Source organism: Salvelinus sp. IW2-2015, linkage group LG4p, assembly GCF_002910315.2.
Source record: "Salvelinus sp. IW2-2015 linkage group LG4p, ASM291031v2, whole genome shotgun sequence".
Lineage (NCBI taxonomy): Eukaryota > Metazoa > Chordata > Actinopteri > Salmoniformes > Salmonidae > Salvelinus > Salvelinus sp. IW2-2015.
In genome coordinates this window covers 12,010,493-12,027,874 of record NC_036841.1, presented here as the reverse complement: position 1 = coordinate 12,027,874, position 17,382 = coordinate 12,010,493, and the positions used below count along the sequence as shown (strand labels likewise).

General features: G+C 41.7%; 1 protein-coding gene across 2 annotated transcripts in view; it reads left to right on the top strand.

Moving 5' to 3' along the window:
* Window positions 1-4,592: 4,592 nt before the first annotated feature.
* LOC111960527 (glucagon receptor) overlaps window positions 4,593-17,382 on the top strand; it is a 36,587-nt gene continuing 23,797 nt past the window's right edge. Inside the window, exon 1 of one of the 2 annotated variants that reach the window (XM_023982554.2) lies at window positions 4,593-4,768. The gene's annotated coding sequence lies outside the window, so the exon portion shown is untranslated. Of the gene's footprint in view, window positions 4,769-6,706; window positions 7,048-17,382 lie in introns of those variants that run through there. The other variant, XM_070438101.1, reaches the window with a different exon arrangement.

Genomic DNA, 17,382 nt, shown 5'->3' with positions numbered 1-17,382 from the left:
ACTTTGTCATGTAGCCATGTCACATAGACAGGATGTCATTTATTCATTAGGTATGATAAATAGATATTCCCTGGATTTCTCATGGGCCAGTGGAATAATCAAGTGAAACATTTCTCAAAGAAAACACCAGAAGAACCATAACCACACACCATAAAAGTTGTGTCAACCCCATGACATGTATGATTATGGAGCTGAATATCCCTCTTTGTGTGGTGCATCTAAAAATAACAGTGACTTAACCCTGGCACTTTAAATAGTGGTGACCTCAATTAATCTCATCATAACTCCGTTTAAATACACCTGATTAACAGCTGTATTTATTTTCCTACGAGGCACTGTTGACGGCATAATCTTAAGCAACGCAGTTGCCTTATTAAGAAAATACTGAAAAGAAAGCGTGAAAAATGTCCGTGTTAAAGGTTGCTTTTAAAACCTCTGATCAAAACACAACTATCCTACTGTCTTTTCCTAGAGCGGGGCTGTCCAACCCTGTTCCTGGAGAGCTACCCTCCTGCAGGTTTTCACTCTAACCCCACTTGTAACCAGGCTGATTCAGCTTTTCAACCAGCTAATTATTAGAATCAGGTGCGCTAGATGAGGGATGAAGTGAAAACCTACAGGACGTTAGCTCTCCGGGAACAGGGTTGGACAGCCCTGTCCTAGAGCATTTATCTCCTGCGGCAGAGGTCAAATTCCAGAAAAAGTCTGAGGCATTTTATTTAAGATTGCAATCAATGAGAAATGCCACATTTCCCTGTGACAGTACAGTCCTGGATTTGCGCGAAACATAAACATTTTGGTCTTCACATGATGGACCACTCTTTAACGTCTGAGCCCTATTTACGAAATATCTGAAGTATGTACTGTGTACATGTACCACGTTGACCTGTGAGTACTGCATTTTCTCACACAGCAATCAATGGTACAAATTCCCATCTCCTGCAGGTTTAAAACTTTCCGGAAAGCTGTTATTATACAAGCACTTTACATTTAAATATTCCAGCCATCCCCGGTTCAATATGGTTGGGTTGATTACCATTTCTGATAATACCTGACTGCTTTTCCTGATAAAAGTCGATATAATTTCCCCAACACTGACGTCAGTACATTAGTAGAGTCAATGTATTGACGTAAGGTTATGATTCAAGCTGGTTTAATGCCAGAAAGCGCTTGACAAAAAGGATGGCTATCAGCCAACACATTCATAATCCACCCAACAATCCCCCTGTAGCCAGCTCAAGGACAGCCTTCCAATGGTTCCTGGTCTGCTGGATTTTACTGCGCTTCAGTGCCTTATTGATTAAGTTGATAATTTACTGAATGTGGTAAAAAGTCACCCTTTAGGACAGGGATCATCCACTAGATTCAGCCGCGGGCCAATTTTATTCTTGAGGGCATGGTCAGGGAGCCAGAACATAATTACAAATAATTAGTAGACTGCAAATTGAAGCCCAAACAGATATAATGTTTGACTAAAACATAATCATTTCAAAACATTCCTAAATTTTTATACAATCACGTGTCTCTCTATTATGGTTGGGAATACTTGGGAACGGATTTCTTGAAATTAAAATCACGAGCTGATGTGTTTTTACAGTCTTTCATGTCCAACAATGAAAACTTACTCAGAAAACTTGGGGGGCCAAAAAACTCAGCCCGAGGTCCGCCATTGGTTAACCCTGCTTTAGTTATCCAGGAATGGAACAAGTTCGTCTCAGTCAGGAGGATGTGAGTTCCTGGAGACAAGAGAAAAACACATGCCGCAAGCCTCAATTCTTTCATTCCAATCACTCATTGAATCATTTGTCTCATGATGGTTGGAGTGGGCCAGATCAGAGCTCCAAAAAATTCTGCTGCTATGAAGCTCATGCATGCAGCAGCTGCCAGACTGCCACTTGCCAGTTGGAGGACTTTGGCCTGCAGCCACACAGCAACATTTAGCCTGCATCCCTAATGATCCCTGACAAATGATCCCGCCCAGCAATGGGACGTTTCCACTTCTGATGTCTGACATGGTTCTATGTTTCTCATGTGTTTCTCTGCATTTCCTGATCTTGTCATCTTTCCAGCCAGAGGATATGATATCCTTCTATTACTATGTCTCCCAGTTTGTAATACTGGATCACTCTCAAGGCAACATTTATCGAAGCTTAGTGAGTTATTCAGCTGTCTCCTGTGCTAATTTATAACGTGCTTTCTTGACAAACACTATGACTGGTGTCATGTCAGCTGTCAGCAGCACCAGCCTCAGCAGCAGGAGTAACAAGACACATCTTGTGAAATGCTTGAACCTGAGCATTGTGCCAAGAGGGCTTCTGTGGGCTGCCGTTGTTACAGTGTGTTCAGGCAGAGACTTAGCCACCAAAGTCTCTCCGACTACTGTCGCAGGTCTTGTTTCTTAAACATGCATACTCCACTCGATGTCACAGTATCCAACTCTATGTGTACATAATATCATAATCRTCTCATTATTTCTCTCTTGCTATTTCTCTCTAGCTACCTGCCGCTATTCCCTTCCTTGCACCCCGCCTTCTCTCCCCCTTCCCTTTCTCCTCTAATCTGCAAAGTAAGAACTTGGCAGATCTCTTCTGACCTGGGTGAACCCTCTAAATTGTGATGCACTGGTTCCCTTGGATTGTTGTGCAGACATATGTGAGGCTCTGTAAATCAGGTCTGACTCATTTTCCCTTGTACTGCTGCAGGATGTGATACTGTAGGTTCCTTTTGCCATGTGATGGTTATGGTGCTGGGAATTGCTACAATGGTTTGTTTCTGTTTATCCTGATACACCCCAAGGTTGCTATTGTTCGAAATTAGAGATGGTGGCTGAATGAGGATTTGGGAAGTAAGCCATGCTGCTTTTGTGCCATCCATAACATTAATTCCCGCACCCCAGCAATGAAAATGATATTTTGAGAATGTTTCCTCTCTCCTTTCCTCTCCTGACATAGCTATGCTGCTCTTATGTCTCATATTTTAAATATATGGTTTTACACATATAGCATGTTTAACCTTTTATGTGGAGGCTGCTTGTGGGTTTTGATGTATAGGACAGGAATTGGGGGAATTGGGGGAAAATGCATGGGTAATGAATTCCCAAAGTCTTGTCATACACAGTCCTTGATCGATATGCCTGGAGATTAAACAGTGGAGTTACCACTTCACAGTCCTCCCCCCCACCCACCTCTGACCCTTGGGATAATCTGTTTGGGAATGAGTGGGAGTCCCCATCAGATCTGTTTATTTACGATGAATGGACTCGTGCTAAGGGTGAATGATGGCTATTGAAACAAAGCTCAGTCTTTCATTCATCCCCACGAGGAAAAACAAACCAAGAACCAACAGTAGGCTAAGCTAGCTGGGTGGTTAACCGTAATTGACTCGGGGTCCCTTCTCTCCCATACATCCCAATCAGCGTTGGAGCCCCAGAGCAGTGCTGGAACCTGCAGCTGCAATCCATCACTTAACGAAGCGCACTGTATAAACAACAGCAGAGACAGCTTATCAGAGAATCACCCAGAGGTGTGCTGAGACAAATAATGGCTGTCAGAGATAATGGTGGTCACACACAAAGCATGTTTCCTGGTAGAGGGCTATAGACAGAATACAGGGCAATAGGTTGAATGGATAGATAATGATCTCATTGATAAAGAGAGGGAGTTACTCATATTACTCAGAATACCTATTGGTAGCTTTTGCTAGTTGGGAGTGTTATGACAACAATTGTGTGCTGGCAAAACAAGCAAGGTTCATGGACTAATTAGTCACTTCTTTACCATGAGGGGTGGAGGGCCAACTTCACAATAAATATAATTCCTTGGCAATACACGGAGGTATCCCTGTATGCCCAAGAATGTGAGGGTGGAAAGTCACCCAACTGTCCATTGTAACCCTGAACGAGTTTGTTGCTGGTATGTTGGGTCTAGTGTGGGCGGTCATGTGGGATTGGAGAGATAGGTTTGGATGTGTAAACAGTCACATTACCTTTGTGTGGTCAAGTGTGCATGAGAACATGAACAAACATCGAAACAATAGGTTGCGAAACAAACAGTGTGATTCTGGCACAGTTAATATTCACTGAATTATGGTTTGTTTAGTAAGACAGTAAAGATTCAAGTATTCTTGTCTTTTGACCTCTGAATATCCTTAATCCAGGGTCATTCTCTGATCAATTTAGAATATAAAATACTTCATATAAATGTTTGGTCTTTCCAATTTGTTTTGCTTTGAAAATGAATACTGTAGACCAATCGCTGTACCTTTTTAAAGGGGCGATCTGCAGTTACTACATCAATTTTTGGTTAAAATGGTTAAAATGGTTAAAACTATCATTTTGATATCATGGATGGTCAGTCCTTGCACCCATAGCTCGGGCTATGCATTTGAGTGTGGTTACATTTCTACAGCCAAATATCTTAACCTTTTACCAAAACAGTGAATTGTGAAAATGCTTTGTTATGGTTTCAACTGCGTGAGCGACATAATGTTCCAATTGTATAGTGTTTCGTGCATTTCTGAGCGCCCAGCGCAGTCGACAGGGAGTGGGCGAGCCGTGTGCTAATTTGGTTCAATTCCCTGCAGAGTGGTTTTAAGCTTCACAAGTATTTCAGCGCTACGGGTGGAGGCGCCTCTGTCTCACAAACCTTATTGATTCCTTTACATACCTGTAATTTTGAAATACGCTCTGTATTTGCCGTTTAAAGGCCATTTCACATGCGCACGGGATCTAGACAAGTAACCTTCACTGAAAAAAATGATTCCCAGAACGGTAAGATAATGCTTTCATTATGAATTTCAGTGATAGTGTTTATTAATGGTCTAAATTACATTGGCTGCAACTTTGTAGTCTGCATTGATAGATGCACTTTTGCGCATAAATTATCTAAAATAGATATATTTTTTAAAGTGGTTTAGCTCAGTGTGAGGCACATGAGCCACTTGCTAATAATTGTACATAATTTGCCCAATTATGTGTAACGTGATTGTCGTTTAGCGACTTCAGGCGTCCAGGATTATGCAATGCTATTTAACATGATCAGAAAGCAGATTTGCGCCTGGAGAAATGTATATTCGGCCTAAATAAAACAATGAATTGATCATTATCACAGTAACAATTGATTAGAAATAGTAGGCTATATTATTAGTATTATTATTATTTGTAGTAGTAGCTGTAGTAGCAGTAGTAAGCCGAGTGATATTTATATGGTTATTATCCTATTATGTAGAGTAGACTTTATATTTATATGTTATACTTTATATTTTATGCTGCTGCATGTTATTGGTTTTCCTATTAGGCCTTTTCGTTTTGCTTTCCATTAGGCCTATATTTATCTGATATGGTATGGTTACATGTTTGTTTAATTTTCAAACGGACAAGTTTGCAAACGCCAGTAGGCCTGTTGTCACATCAATATTATGATAAGTGCTCGAAAGTTACTACGTTGGAAATAACAAGTCATGGTTGTGCGTGCAGACTGCGGGTGTGCTTCACGTCTGTGCCTTGCGCACAACTAGCGCTCTCTACCCATGACTTTGCTCTTGACAGCTGTAGTGCAGCACGAGGGCGCGCTTCCTGAAAAGAAAATGGAAAGGAAAGGGAAAGGGGGATACCTAGCCAATCGAAGGCGCTAATCTAATGTATTGACAGTTGGGCAAACAGCTGAAATCTTGTTGGTTTGAGGATTAACCTATTTGCTGTCATAGACTGTACAACTATTTGTGTGGCGTGGTAAACAATATTTGAATATGTAGGTCTTTCATCCTATAAAGAACGGAAACCTCCTTTTACGAGAAAGCATATAAAACAATATTGCTCTTTTGAGGTTTGAGGTGAGTTCTGGGGTTATTGAACACAGGACCTCATCAAAAAAACAAATAAGAGTTAATTACAGATGTATTTATGTGATGTGTTCGAAATTGGTTGGTCAAGTTCTCATAGCAAGTAGCTTCAAGTAGTCCTATCTACAGGTGAATTATTCTTCAAGAGACAATGGTGAATTCCTGACAAAAGACAACTGGACACAGACTTGCATCATTTGGATTAGATTAGTTGTTATAAGGCAGCTCCAAAATGCAGGTGTTTCAGCCTAGCTCGGTGCTTTCTGTGGTGGTGGGGCAGCCATCTGAAAATACGGAGCATAGGGGTTGGTAATGTTCTCTAGTTGTGCCGTGTTTGGCTCAGCGTTCTGTCACTTCATGGGGACACTATCACCGCAAAATCTACGCGGAGAGCAAAAAAATTCAAGCCCCTTGGGAGCTGCCATGGAGTTAAATTAGAAGTGCCCATCCAAGAAGGCTCAAGGTCATTGGCCACAGATAAAATGTCAAATCACGTTATATCTAGAGTAATTTTGATTGGACTGACTTTCAAAATCTTAGCTAGCAAGCTAGCAGTCATCATCATGAATCAAGTCGACAATCTACTGGTAAATTATTTTCAACCCTTGTCATATGAAGTGAAATTATTGATAAAACGTATCGGTGCTCATCGGCCTTTGGACATAAACATTGCACAACGAGTTGGAAATCGCAAATTCAACAATGGAAGGAGGGAATCTGGAATCAGTGGCTAACTGCAAGCATTGCAAAGCAATCACTAGCTTGCTATTCAGTGGAGTGGATGTGTGGTCCAAGTCTGGGTTTAAGGGTCTTTTTTACAAGCTTGGAAGGATAAACATTCAACAATGGCCATGCTGTCAATCCAGCATGATTTATGTCGCTTTCAAAACAACTGAAAACTCAGAACTGGGAAATCTCAGACCTCAGTGAGTTCAAGACAACTGGGAACTCTGTGGGAAAAAAAGTGCTCAGACTGGGAAAATAAGTTTTGAAAGGTCATCCAACTCAGAATTCCAAGTCGGGAACTCAAGAGCTCCGACCTGAAGGTCACTAACGTCATGATTTGACCTTGTTTTTTTCAAGTTCCCAGCTGTCTTGAAAGAACCATAAATCCAGAGAATGCCAGACTTTGACAAAGTTTGATGACAAAATGTGCCCACAAAGGAACGCAGTGCCACCTTCCTGTTCAAGTGAGCACAGCATAACAAGGTGAGTCCAAAAATGTCTTGTATGCTGCTGCATAAATTATGTAATATGCCAGGGATGTGTGTATACCATAGCTAAGAAAGTAATACTAAGTGTAGCTTGTGTAGTAAGCTGTTAGTAGCCATTTCCCCGTCATACTTTAGCCTATTGTTCTGACTTGGTGGTGCACATGTAGCCTATAGCCTGTTATAGAGAAATGTCATCATTGAATATTGTAAGAGCTTTCATTGTATGCCCTCTTTATTTATCCTACGGTTCTGACTTGGTGTACAGGGAGAATACTGTAAGAATGGCCCATGTTCTAAATTTTGTCGCTGTACATTTCAAAAGTGCTGAACAAATAGTTATATTGACTACGTCCGTCCTAGCTCGCTCATTAATGTCTTCATCGAAATTGCCTCTAATCTGCTCTTGTCCCCTTATGCCATAGTTTGTGACAGACCGCCTTGATCCGGTCTTACGTAGCAACATTTTAAATTTTGTTTTTTACATTGGATAAAAGCAGAGACACAGAGCTACAAAATGGTATATCATACACTGCATTTGAGGAGCAATAATTCTGCTTTGAAAGTTGATAAACTTTTAACCTCACTTTTGAGAAAATGGCCTTTGAATTTTTGGTGCCTACTGGAGAGCTCTTCTTTGTCTACACCCATTCAGCATCATTCACACCCTCTTAAGCATTAGTTCACCCAACTCTTTAAGGGTTGATCCGAGCATTCTGTCCTATCAACAACAGTAAAACACCCAAGCTAACTGGCTAACATTGGCTAGCTTGCTAGCTACTTCCAGACACAAATGAAAAAACGTCTCACTGACCATTTTACTCCCCCTAGCAGCTGGTTAGGCTGTTTTTATGTTATCCAGAGCGCTGGTGACTGCAACTGTGCTGCTGGCAACAATTAAAACATTTTTGCCAATGTTTACTGACAAGACACCGGCCATATTCAACGGATGTCAGGCGTTCATAAATTCATCAGTTATTAGAGAGAATTTATCAGCTACGTCTATCAACAGTTGTCGCAGTGACATTCTATTGAAATGGTTACTTGCATAGTCTTTTGTTAAGAAGTGTAGCTAGCTAGCTAGCTAGGGAAACAATGAATCATAATCCCAACTCATGACGTTACTACCCTGCATGAATCTGCAGGTAGCTAACCAACCAGGTTCAATGTTAGCTAGCTAACATTGGGCTATATCTAGCAAAGCAAATGGCTCTGAGATACAAATAATAAGATCATACACGTAACGTTAGCTAGCGAGCCAGACAGCCAGCTAATGTTAGCTAGCTAGATAATAGTACACTTTAACTTGAAATGAAAATTACTTTCTGTCAAAATTAGAAATGGGTAATATCTGAAAATGTAGCTACCTAGACTGTCTTACCCATATACATAATGGATGGACGCATATCCCTGTCACGGATGCCATGGTTGCCCTTAGTTTGAGACAGGTGTTTTCTCCATCTCCTTAGCTATCATACTCTAATTCCACTGATTTCAAAACTCAGTACTACAGAAAGTGGAGCAACAATTATGCAGTTCTACTACGTGATACATAAAAAAAGAACAGTACTGTTCATCATTTTTTTTAGACCAGTGCTGTTTCCTAAACATCATCCCCAATCACCCCACTACCGTTGCCTTCTACTGGTAAGCATGCAAGCAAGATGATAGTTCTTTTACTTTTTGAACTTGTGAGAAGAAAGCACTGGGTAAGTTCAGCATGGCTTATTGCTTCTTCTTTCGTAGCAGGTGCTGTCAGAAAGTTACATGCAGTGCATATACACATATTTGGTACTTGGACATCCAGATGTATTCATATTCACAGAGATTCACCACAGGCTACTCAGACACACATCAGCTTAGCAACTCACACGCACATATACTGACTCTCTCTCTCTCTCTCTTTCTCTCTCTGTCTCCCTGAGAGACGTGATCACGGAGGCCAGCTGTAGTAACAGTCCCGTTACGTAAAATGAGAGCTCTTTCTGTCGGGTGTGTGAGTGTTAATTGGGCCGGCACCTAATGGCTCTGTGTGCTCCTCTGTTAGAGACACAGACAGTTGTGTCGTGTGTCTGTCAATGCACTGGCCCACGCACCTGACACCACTCAGAATGACAGGGTTGTGACATCAGGCACTCCAGGGATGTGGTGCTAATGGGTTCAGTAATCACTGTTTAGAGCAAAGGAATTTTATACCAGCAGGGGCGTCTGGTTGCTGGGATATGCCAAAACTCCTATACTTTACAAGGAGTCCAGGAGTGCATTGCTGTAATGCTTTGGTTGGCTTGGTAAATATCAGTGGCTTGCAATTTGTGTAAAGAGAATCCGCAGAAATACGTGCAGACAGACACAGAATGGATGTCGTGAGCAAGTAAACAGTGTTATCTGAAGTACAAAGTAAAGTGTGTGTGGGCATTACCCTAAATGCCCTGAATGAAATAGATTACTGCCTTATTGTGTCCTGACCTATTTGTGCTAACAGTGAGCCAAAAGCCCAATATGTCTTATTTGATTTAATGGATTGTATTAAAATATGTGCACCTAAAATCTAGGAAGATTGGTCAATGCTTGATCAAGGTGTTCTACTTTTGAAGATTATAAAATGTATCTGAATATTATCAATGATCTTCCAAACATGTTTTTCAGGATTTGTTTGTGATTTTCCGTATGTACCGATATCAAGACGGGGAATTTCCTTTTTATCTGTTTGCCATCTTGAAAATATAAGTAAACAACACAAACATCTTGAAGGTTGTTAATTGATTACTTTCCTATTTCAATTACACATGCAGTATAACTTTCCATTCAGTCATACCCATGATCTGATCAAGCACTCAGATTTAAAAAATCTAATTTGGTCAAAGAGGTCAGCATGAATGGGCAGAAGTCTATGGAGTCCCTAAGTTGTACAGAAAGTTGATCATGGCAGGATAAAGGCCAGTAACACCAACTCTCAGTCAGACAAGCATACATAAAGCATCTATGACCATCTTATGAGACACCACCCGGCATAGACAACAAAAAAACAACCCGACAGCAGACAACAGACAACAACAAAAAACAGAAAAGTTGCTTTAAACATCCTATCCTGTCATTCACTATGGGACGTTCGTGTCTCGATTTGAAGGGAATACCTTAACTGGTATGCTATTGTTGCAGGTCTTTCTGTTGGCACTTCTACAGTACATGGGAACCCCACGAACAGTTCTCCCCTCATTTCCTTCACCCTCTAACTTAGGTAGACTTCTAAATTGCCTGAGGGGTTTAATTTGTTTCTAATCCTCCTCTATGGGGATGTGCCAAGGCATTGCCCCGCTGTAGCTGGGCTGAAGATAGACAGCGCATAGAGCTTTTCTTATTTGCTTTGTGTAGAGAGGGAATCTATGAGGTGTTAGTGCAAATATGATATCTGAATCTCTTGACCATTTTAAGGACGATATTGAGATGTGAAGCAACTCGCAAAGGTCCAGCAGTCCAACCTTGGGTTTATTCTTATAAGCTACAGAGTTCTCATGAATGTACTGGGTCTTTTACAACCTATTTTCTTGTCGCACCAATTGTTCATGTTAGATTCTTCTTTGATATGAGTCTTTGGTCTTGACAGAGTAGGTGAAGTCCTATTTGTTCTGTTTACAGTAAGCAGGCTATTGCATTTATAAGGAAACATTTCTCGTGTTTACTCAGTCCTCCATATTTCACCTTTGAACTTACTGACCTATGATTTTGACAGCCTAAGTTACTTCCAGGGAATGTCTGCTTAATGACTGATTAACTGTCTTGCCAAATCATGGCTGTCATGTCATGTGTTTAATTACTAATTAAAAGGACTAAGGCGCCACTTATGAGGAAATGGGAAAAATGTGCCTATCATCAAGCATTCACGACAGAGAAAAATAAACTGGGGATTTTAATGACGCCTTCCTCTTTTATTTGGCAATGTTGTTGCCTCGTGATTTATCAGGGAAAGATCGTAACGTAACCTATCTGTTATGAGATGTCAGACATGGCTATTGTTTGTTTTAGCATTATTGTGTGTGTGTGTGTGTGTGTGTGTGTGTGTGTGTGTGTGTGTGTGTGTGTGTGTGTGTGTGTGTGTGTGTGCGTGCATGCGTGCGTAATAATAATACATGTAATTTGTATAGCGCTTTTAATTACAGAGTTAAGCTCTACTGAGGATATTTTTTACAATTATATAATAAAAACAACATTTAGAATCAAGGCAAGTTAAATAGCGATAGTGGGCTGGGTGCTAAATACATTTTAGATTGGGACAAGGACTATCAAAAATACATAGGCACGGGAGCAGAAGGCTCGGTCCCCCATAGTTTGGAGATGTGTCTTGGGGACTTGAAGCCTTAGGGGAGCGGCTGGAGTGGAGAGTGCGAGGTGGCTCGCTGATTGAGATGAGGTCGTTGATTTAGGTGGGGCTCAATCCACCAAGGCTTTAAATGCAAGCATGAGGATTTTATAGTTGATCCTGTAGTTGACCGGTAGCCAGTGGAGTTGTGCCAGGATTGGGGTGATGTGGTCTGACTAGGGCTGTTGCGGTGACCATATTACCGCCACACCGCTGGTCACGAGTCATGAATACAGTCAAATTCCACGTGACCGTTTAGTCACTGTAATTAGCTTCTCCAAGCTCTGATGCTCCTGGCAGTCATTAGTAGCCGACCAAACATTCTAATTACCTGGTACTCAGCACTCTATTGTCCCTCTAATCACTCTGACATCAATGCAAATTGCAAATCTAATCAAACACTTCATGAGAGCCCATGAGCTCTGATGGAGGGTCCCATCAGCTTTCTATAGGCTAGGCCTACTATATTTATTTCTCAACTTTCCGAATATTGAGCACATTGCTTCTTTTTAAAACTGGAGTATAGCCTACCTAGCTGGTATGAAAATTAACCACGGGAAAAGCATCCTCTATTTAAGTGCATTGATGACATGTATTTTTTCCCGCTGACCCTGTTTCGAGACAGGTACATGATAATGTTCCATTCTAAATCAAAACAAATTTCACACATATATTATTTAGTATATGTAAAGACAAGATTAAGTCAAGAATAGTTTGATGGGTGAAAATATTAGCCTATCACTTGTGAAAGATATATTATCACTTGATGCCCAGCATAAGGCAAGAAACTTTTTTACAACTTTTTCGAATCATAGTCACACACCTCATGTAGCCTAACCCATAGGCCTATAGGCTTTGATAAGGTTTGTATCACAGCTAAAGTGGTCAAATAACTTCTTAAAATTAAGCACATTAATCTGCTTTACAAGGGGTGTAGAGCCTAACTGGCATACATACATAAGTTTGGGAAAGATAATTTTCACCATAAAAATGCACCTTTAGCCCCCCGAGTGGCGCAGCAGTCTAGGGCACTGCATCGCATGAGGCATTACTACAGACCTGGGTTCGATCCCAGGCTGTGTTACAGCCGGCCGAAACCGGGAGACTCATGAGGCGGTGCACAATTGGCCCAGCGTCGTCCGGGTTAGGGGTTGGCTGGCTGGGATTTCCTTGTCCCATGGCACTCTAGTGACTCCTTGTGGCGGCCCGGGCGCCTGCAAGCTGACTCCGGTCACCAGCTGGACGGTGTTTCCTCCACACATTGGTGCGGCTGGCTTCCGGGTTAAGCGAGCAGTGCGGTCGTGTTTTTTTTCGGGGGATGCATGGCTCTCGACCTTTGCCTCTCCTGAGTCCGTAGGGGAGCTTCAGCGATGGGGCCAAGGCTGTAACTACCAATTGGATATCACGAAAAAGGGGTACAAGTTTTGTATTTTTTATAATGCAACTTGTGGCGAATTCCTGCATGGAGCCTTCACCGTGCGCTGCGACTTTAAGAGCGCATCAGCATTCAGAAAGTAGGAAATAAAGATGGCTCTCCCGGCTCTCTGGGAGGTAGTTTGATTGGGGTGAGCAATGCTGCAGAAGTCTCTATTTTCAGCGTGCTGAGTTTGTAAAGTGTTTAACTCGATCATCGGTATTACCTCTCTAGATCGGGGTTGTTATCTTTTGGGAACGCACCAGTTATTGATCGCATGGATTAGTAGTAACATTGTTGCGAAGCTTTGACATACAAACAAGCAAACCATCAGACGGACAGACAGTGCAACTACAAGCCTGAAGTCAACAGCTAAGACCAGTCTCTCTCTATCTTCCCTCTATCGTTCCAGTGCTTTACACTGCAGCAGACTTTCTATTTTTTCAATGTGCTTCGCTTTGATGTTCAGTGTCGCTGGACTATTATTGCCAGAAGTATTTGGGTTTACATTGTAGTTAAAAGGGAGGTTGTGTAAGGAGTCTAGGTGTAGCAGGTAAGGCGGAGTCAGGCGCAGGACTCAGAGATGAGTAATTCACGTAACTTTACTCAAAACAACAAATATTCCAATAAGGAAAATAATCAAGCTCACAAATACAGACCAACTTACAACGAACAAACACGCACAAAACCATGGGGGAACCAGAGGGTTAAATAAGGAACATATAATTATGGGAATGGAAACCAGGTGTGTACAATGTGTCAGGACCCGGTGTGAGAAACAGTCACTAAATAAATCGGCAGAACCCAGAAGATGAGGCAGACACAGCAGTACAAGAGACGGTGGTTTAATCAAAGAAAAGATCTTCCGGCAAAAATATAAATCCACAACGTCCAAAGAAAAGCCAAGAGACGAAAATAGATATCTTCCAAAATACAAAGAAAATCCACAAAGTGGTAAGAACAGCAAGGAAAAAACAAACCTCAAAAGACTAATCCAAAATAAACAAGAACAAAACCAGCGAACCTCTGGAAAATCCAACAAGAGAAAAAGTTTAACAGCATGGCTGGGGCTGGGTGCTAACTTACAAACACTGAGCAAAGAACTGAGGAACACACGGGGTTTAAATACTAACAAGGGAACGACACACAGGTGCAAACAATAATAGAGCAAGGAAAAAACAAAAGGTACAAAAAAGGTGCAATGGGGACATCTAGTGACCAAAACCTGAACAGTCCTGGCCAAAACCTGACACAATGAAGACAAAACAAATGGATAATGAAAAGTGGATCGGTGGCGGCTAGAAAACCGGTGACGTCGACTGCCGAATGCCGCCCGAATAAGGAGAGGGACCAACTTCGGTGGAAGTCGTGACAGGTTGCTTGCAAGTTTATGGTGTATTGCTATTTGAACTGTAGTGATGTGGGGTGATACTATTGACATGTGGCCAAGAAGATTTTGGACATTTTAAGGCCTTTGTTTTGTCTATGAACACCCCCCSCCCCCCCCACTCATACCCTCTGCACTCCTCTATGTTGATTATTGCAAATCCTCTATGTTGATGACTGGGTTCTTTCTTGTAAATTGTTTCTATGAAGTTGCTGTTAAATTGCTCTGCCATTCTTATTGTATGAGGTATTATTGGTTGGGTTACCCCTGTGCTGTGATGATTGTTTTATGTGGTGTGTCTTATCTTTCCTCTCCACTGGCCAACTGGTAAACAGGCTACACTCTAGGCAGTCTCTTCTGCTGATGTGTGTGGGTCTGGTAGTGGTACTCTCTCTATCCTACTCTTTTCCTTTCGGCAGGATTAATACCTGCCTGGCGCAGGTATTTTTACCCCTCTCTATCAATACCACTACAACCTTTATAATAAAAGCATTACATGCATAATCGCATGTGCGGTCACTTTTGATAATGGTGTTTTCCCACTAATGTACCATTCGCGCTTATAGCCTACTGCCATGTGCACATTGCTGCGCTTATAATGTGAAGAAATAGCCTAGTACTTTATCAACATTGAAAGCTAAACGTGTTGATCTGTTGTGTCAGCCACATTGCGTAAAACCTTTTTTTTTATGGTAGTGTTTGTATTAATTTGGGATCTATCGCATCCCACAACTCTCCTAGACTACGTTTGGAATATTTCTTTCTCACACAGAATAGAATAGGTAAACTTTTATACTATGGGGGATAGTAGATTGACAGGCTAGTGCTTTTCCTGTTCAATAGGCCTACTCATCTTGTTGGCTGACGAAAAGTAAATGTGTACAGTTCTTCCAATATCTTCAATATGCACCTTGGAATTGGTTAAAGAAATGCGCAGTTGCGTCCCCAATGTGTCTGTCTTTACTTGTAGCCTGTGAGAAAGAACTGATCACCTTTTGGAGAGCCATTTGAGTGACAGGTGCTTCGGACAGTGCAGCACTCAGGGAGAAGGGCACAACGCAGCTCTCCGGGCCAAGGGCACAACGGCCGCTGGCCGCAAAAGGCATGGATTTTTTTACGGTGCATTACGGCCACACAAAGGGTATGCCGCTGTGAAATTCGAGGGATTATCAAGTGATTGTGAAATTGTGAATGAGAGGCTGATGAAGTGTGTACAGGAAACAAAGCAGAGATCATGCCTTTCAAGAGCCTTTTTTCAAGTCATCATTAGAGTCGCATCATGCCGCGTTACAAAGTATTAAAAATCAAAACATATAATCCAACGTTTGTAGAACAGCTAAAGTTACATTAATAACTCTAAATTAAGCATATAGGAGTACCCATTTCTTTGTTAACCACTCAACAAAGAATAGCCACCTGTGCGCACTTCCCTCAAATCGTTTGGAGAAAATATCCTTTCTATTTTATTCAGCTTTGTTCAATTGTATTCTTCAAACTATAGAATAAAATAATGCCAAGGAATTCTAAGCAAATCTTGCCTGCTAAATTAACTAGTGTAGCCCACAGCCATATGGCAAAGCCAGATCAGGGTATGCTATTCTGTTCTTCTGAAATTGACTATTTAAACTTGTCTAAAATAAATCATGGTTTATTGTGAAGGTGTAGGTTATATTTAAATGTAGATGTTCCAAAGGTCTGCATCAGTGGCTTGTAGGTCAGGAGATGCTAAATGTGTTTGTTAATTAACGCTCAATTACCGTGAGACCAACAGTTATTTGCTTGACAATCACTGTCTAATGAAATTTCATGCCCTAGGTCTGACTTTTTGGTCCTGGTCAGGCCATTGGCAGCACTCTTCTGGATTAGTTGAATCCTCTGGAGTGATTTGGCTTGGAGGCCCCCAAACAGCGCATTGCCGTAGTCAATCTGAGAGAAGATGAAGGTGTGGATGAGTTTCTCTGCATCTGGCTGCGAGAGTGATGGTATGACCAGGGCAAAAAAACATGTTTTACATTTTGTTGGCATCGAAGGACAGAGAAGGATCAAACTTGACTCCTAAGCTGAAGATGACAGAGGACAAGTGGATGGCCTGGCCACTGATTGTAGGGCAGATGTTTCCAGCACTGGTGACCTGCTTGAGTGTCCCAATAAGCATAGCCTCAGTCTTGCTACTGTTCAACTGGAGGAAGTTTTGACTTATCCCCAGTGGAGGCTGCTGAGGGCAGGGCGGCTCATAATAATGTCTGGAACGGAGCAAATGGAACGGCATCAAACACATGGTAACCATGCGTTTAATGTATTTGATTCCACTCATTCATTTCCAGCAGTTACCACAAGCCCGCCCTCCCCTATTAAGGTGCCACTAACATCCTGTGATCCATACCCATGCGTGTGTGTGCTTTTGTATGTGTGCCCACATAGCCGCCTATGCGTGTGTGTGTCTACAGTATGTGCGTGGGTGCTTAGCAGCCTACTGTTTGGGTGTGCACAGGACCTCCATGAGATGTAAGGAGAGTTGCATCTTTAGCCATCTTTGTATACATTCTCTTGGAATGTTATCAGCCCTGGTGAACTTTGTGTGGAGACGAGTTTTATAAAAGCAGACAGAGAGGAATCTGTATATGTTACGGCTGTCTAATTCCTCCTCCTCGGATGAGGAGAAGGAGTAAGGGTCGGACCAAAACGCAGCGTTGAATGAAGACATAATGAATATTTATTAACGACAAGACGAACACGAAAAAANACGCAGCGTTGAATGAAGACATAATGAATATTTATTAACGACAAGACGAACACGAAAAAAKACTTGGAAAATACAAAACAACAAAACGASGTAGACAGACCTGCACTTGAGYACTTACATATACACGAAGAACGCACGAACAGGTACAGACTACACAAACGAACGAAAACACGAAACAGTCCCGTGRGGTAGACACAGACACAGGAACAATCACCCACKAACAAACAGTGAGAACAGCCTACCTTAATATGGTTCTCAATCAGAGGAAACGTCAAACACCTGCCTCTAATTGAGAACCATATCAGGCAACACATTTAACCTAACATAGAAACACATAACATAGAATGCCCACCCCAACTCACGCCCTGACCAACTAAACACGTACAAAAACAAGGAAAACAAGTCACGAACGTGACAGTATATCACAGTCCA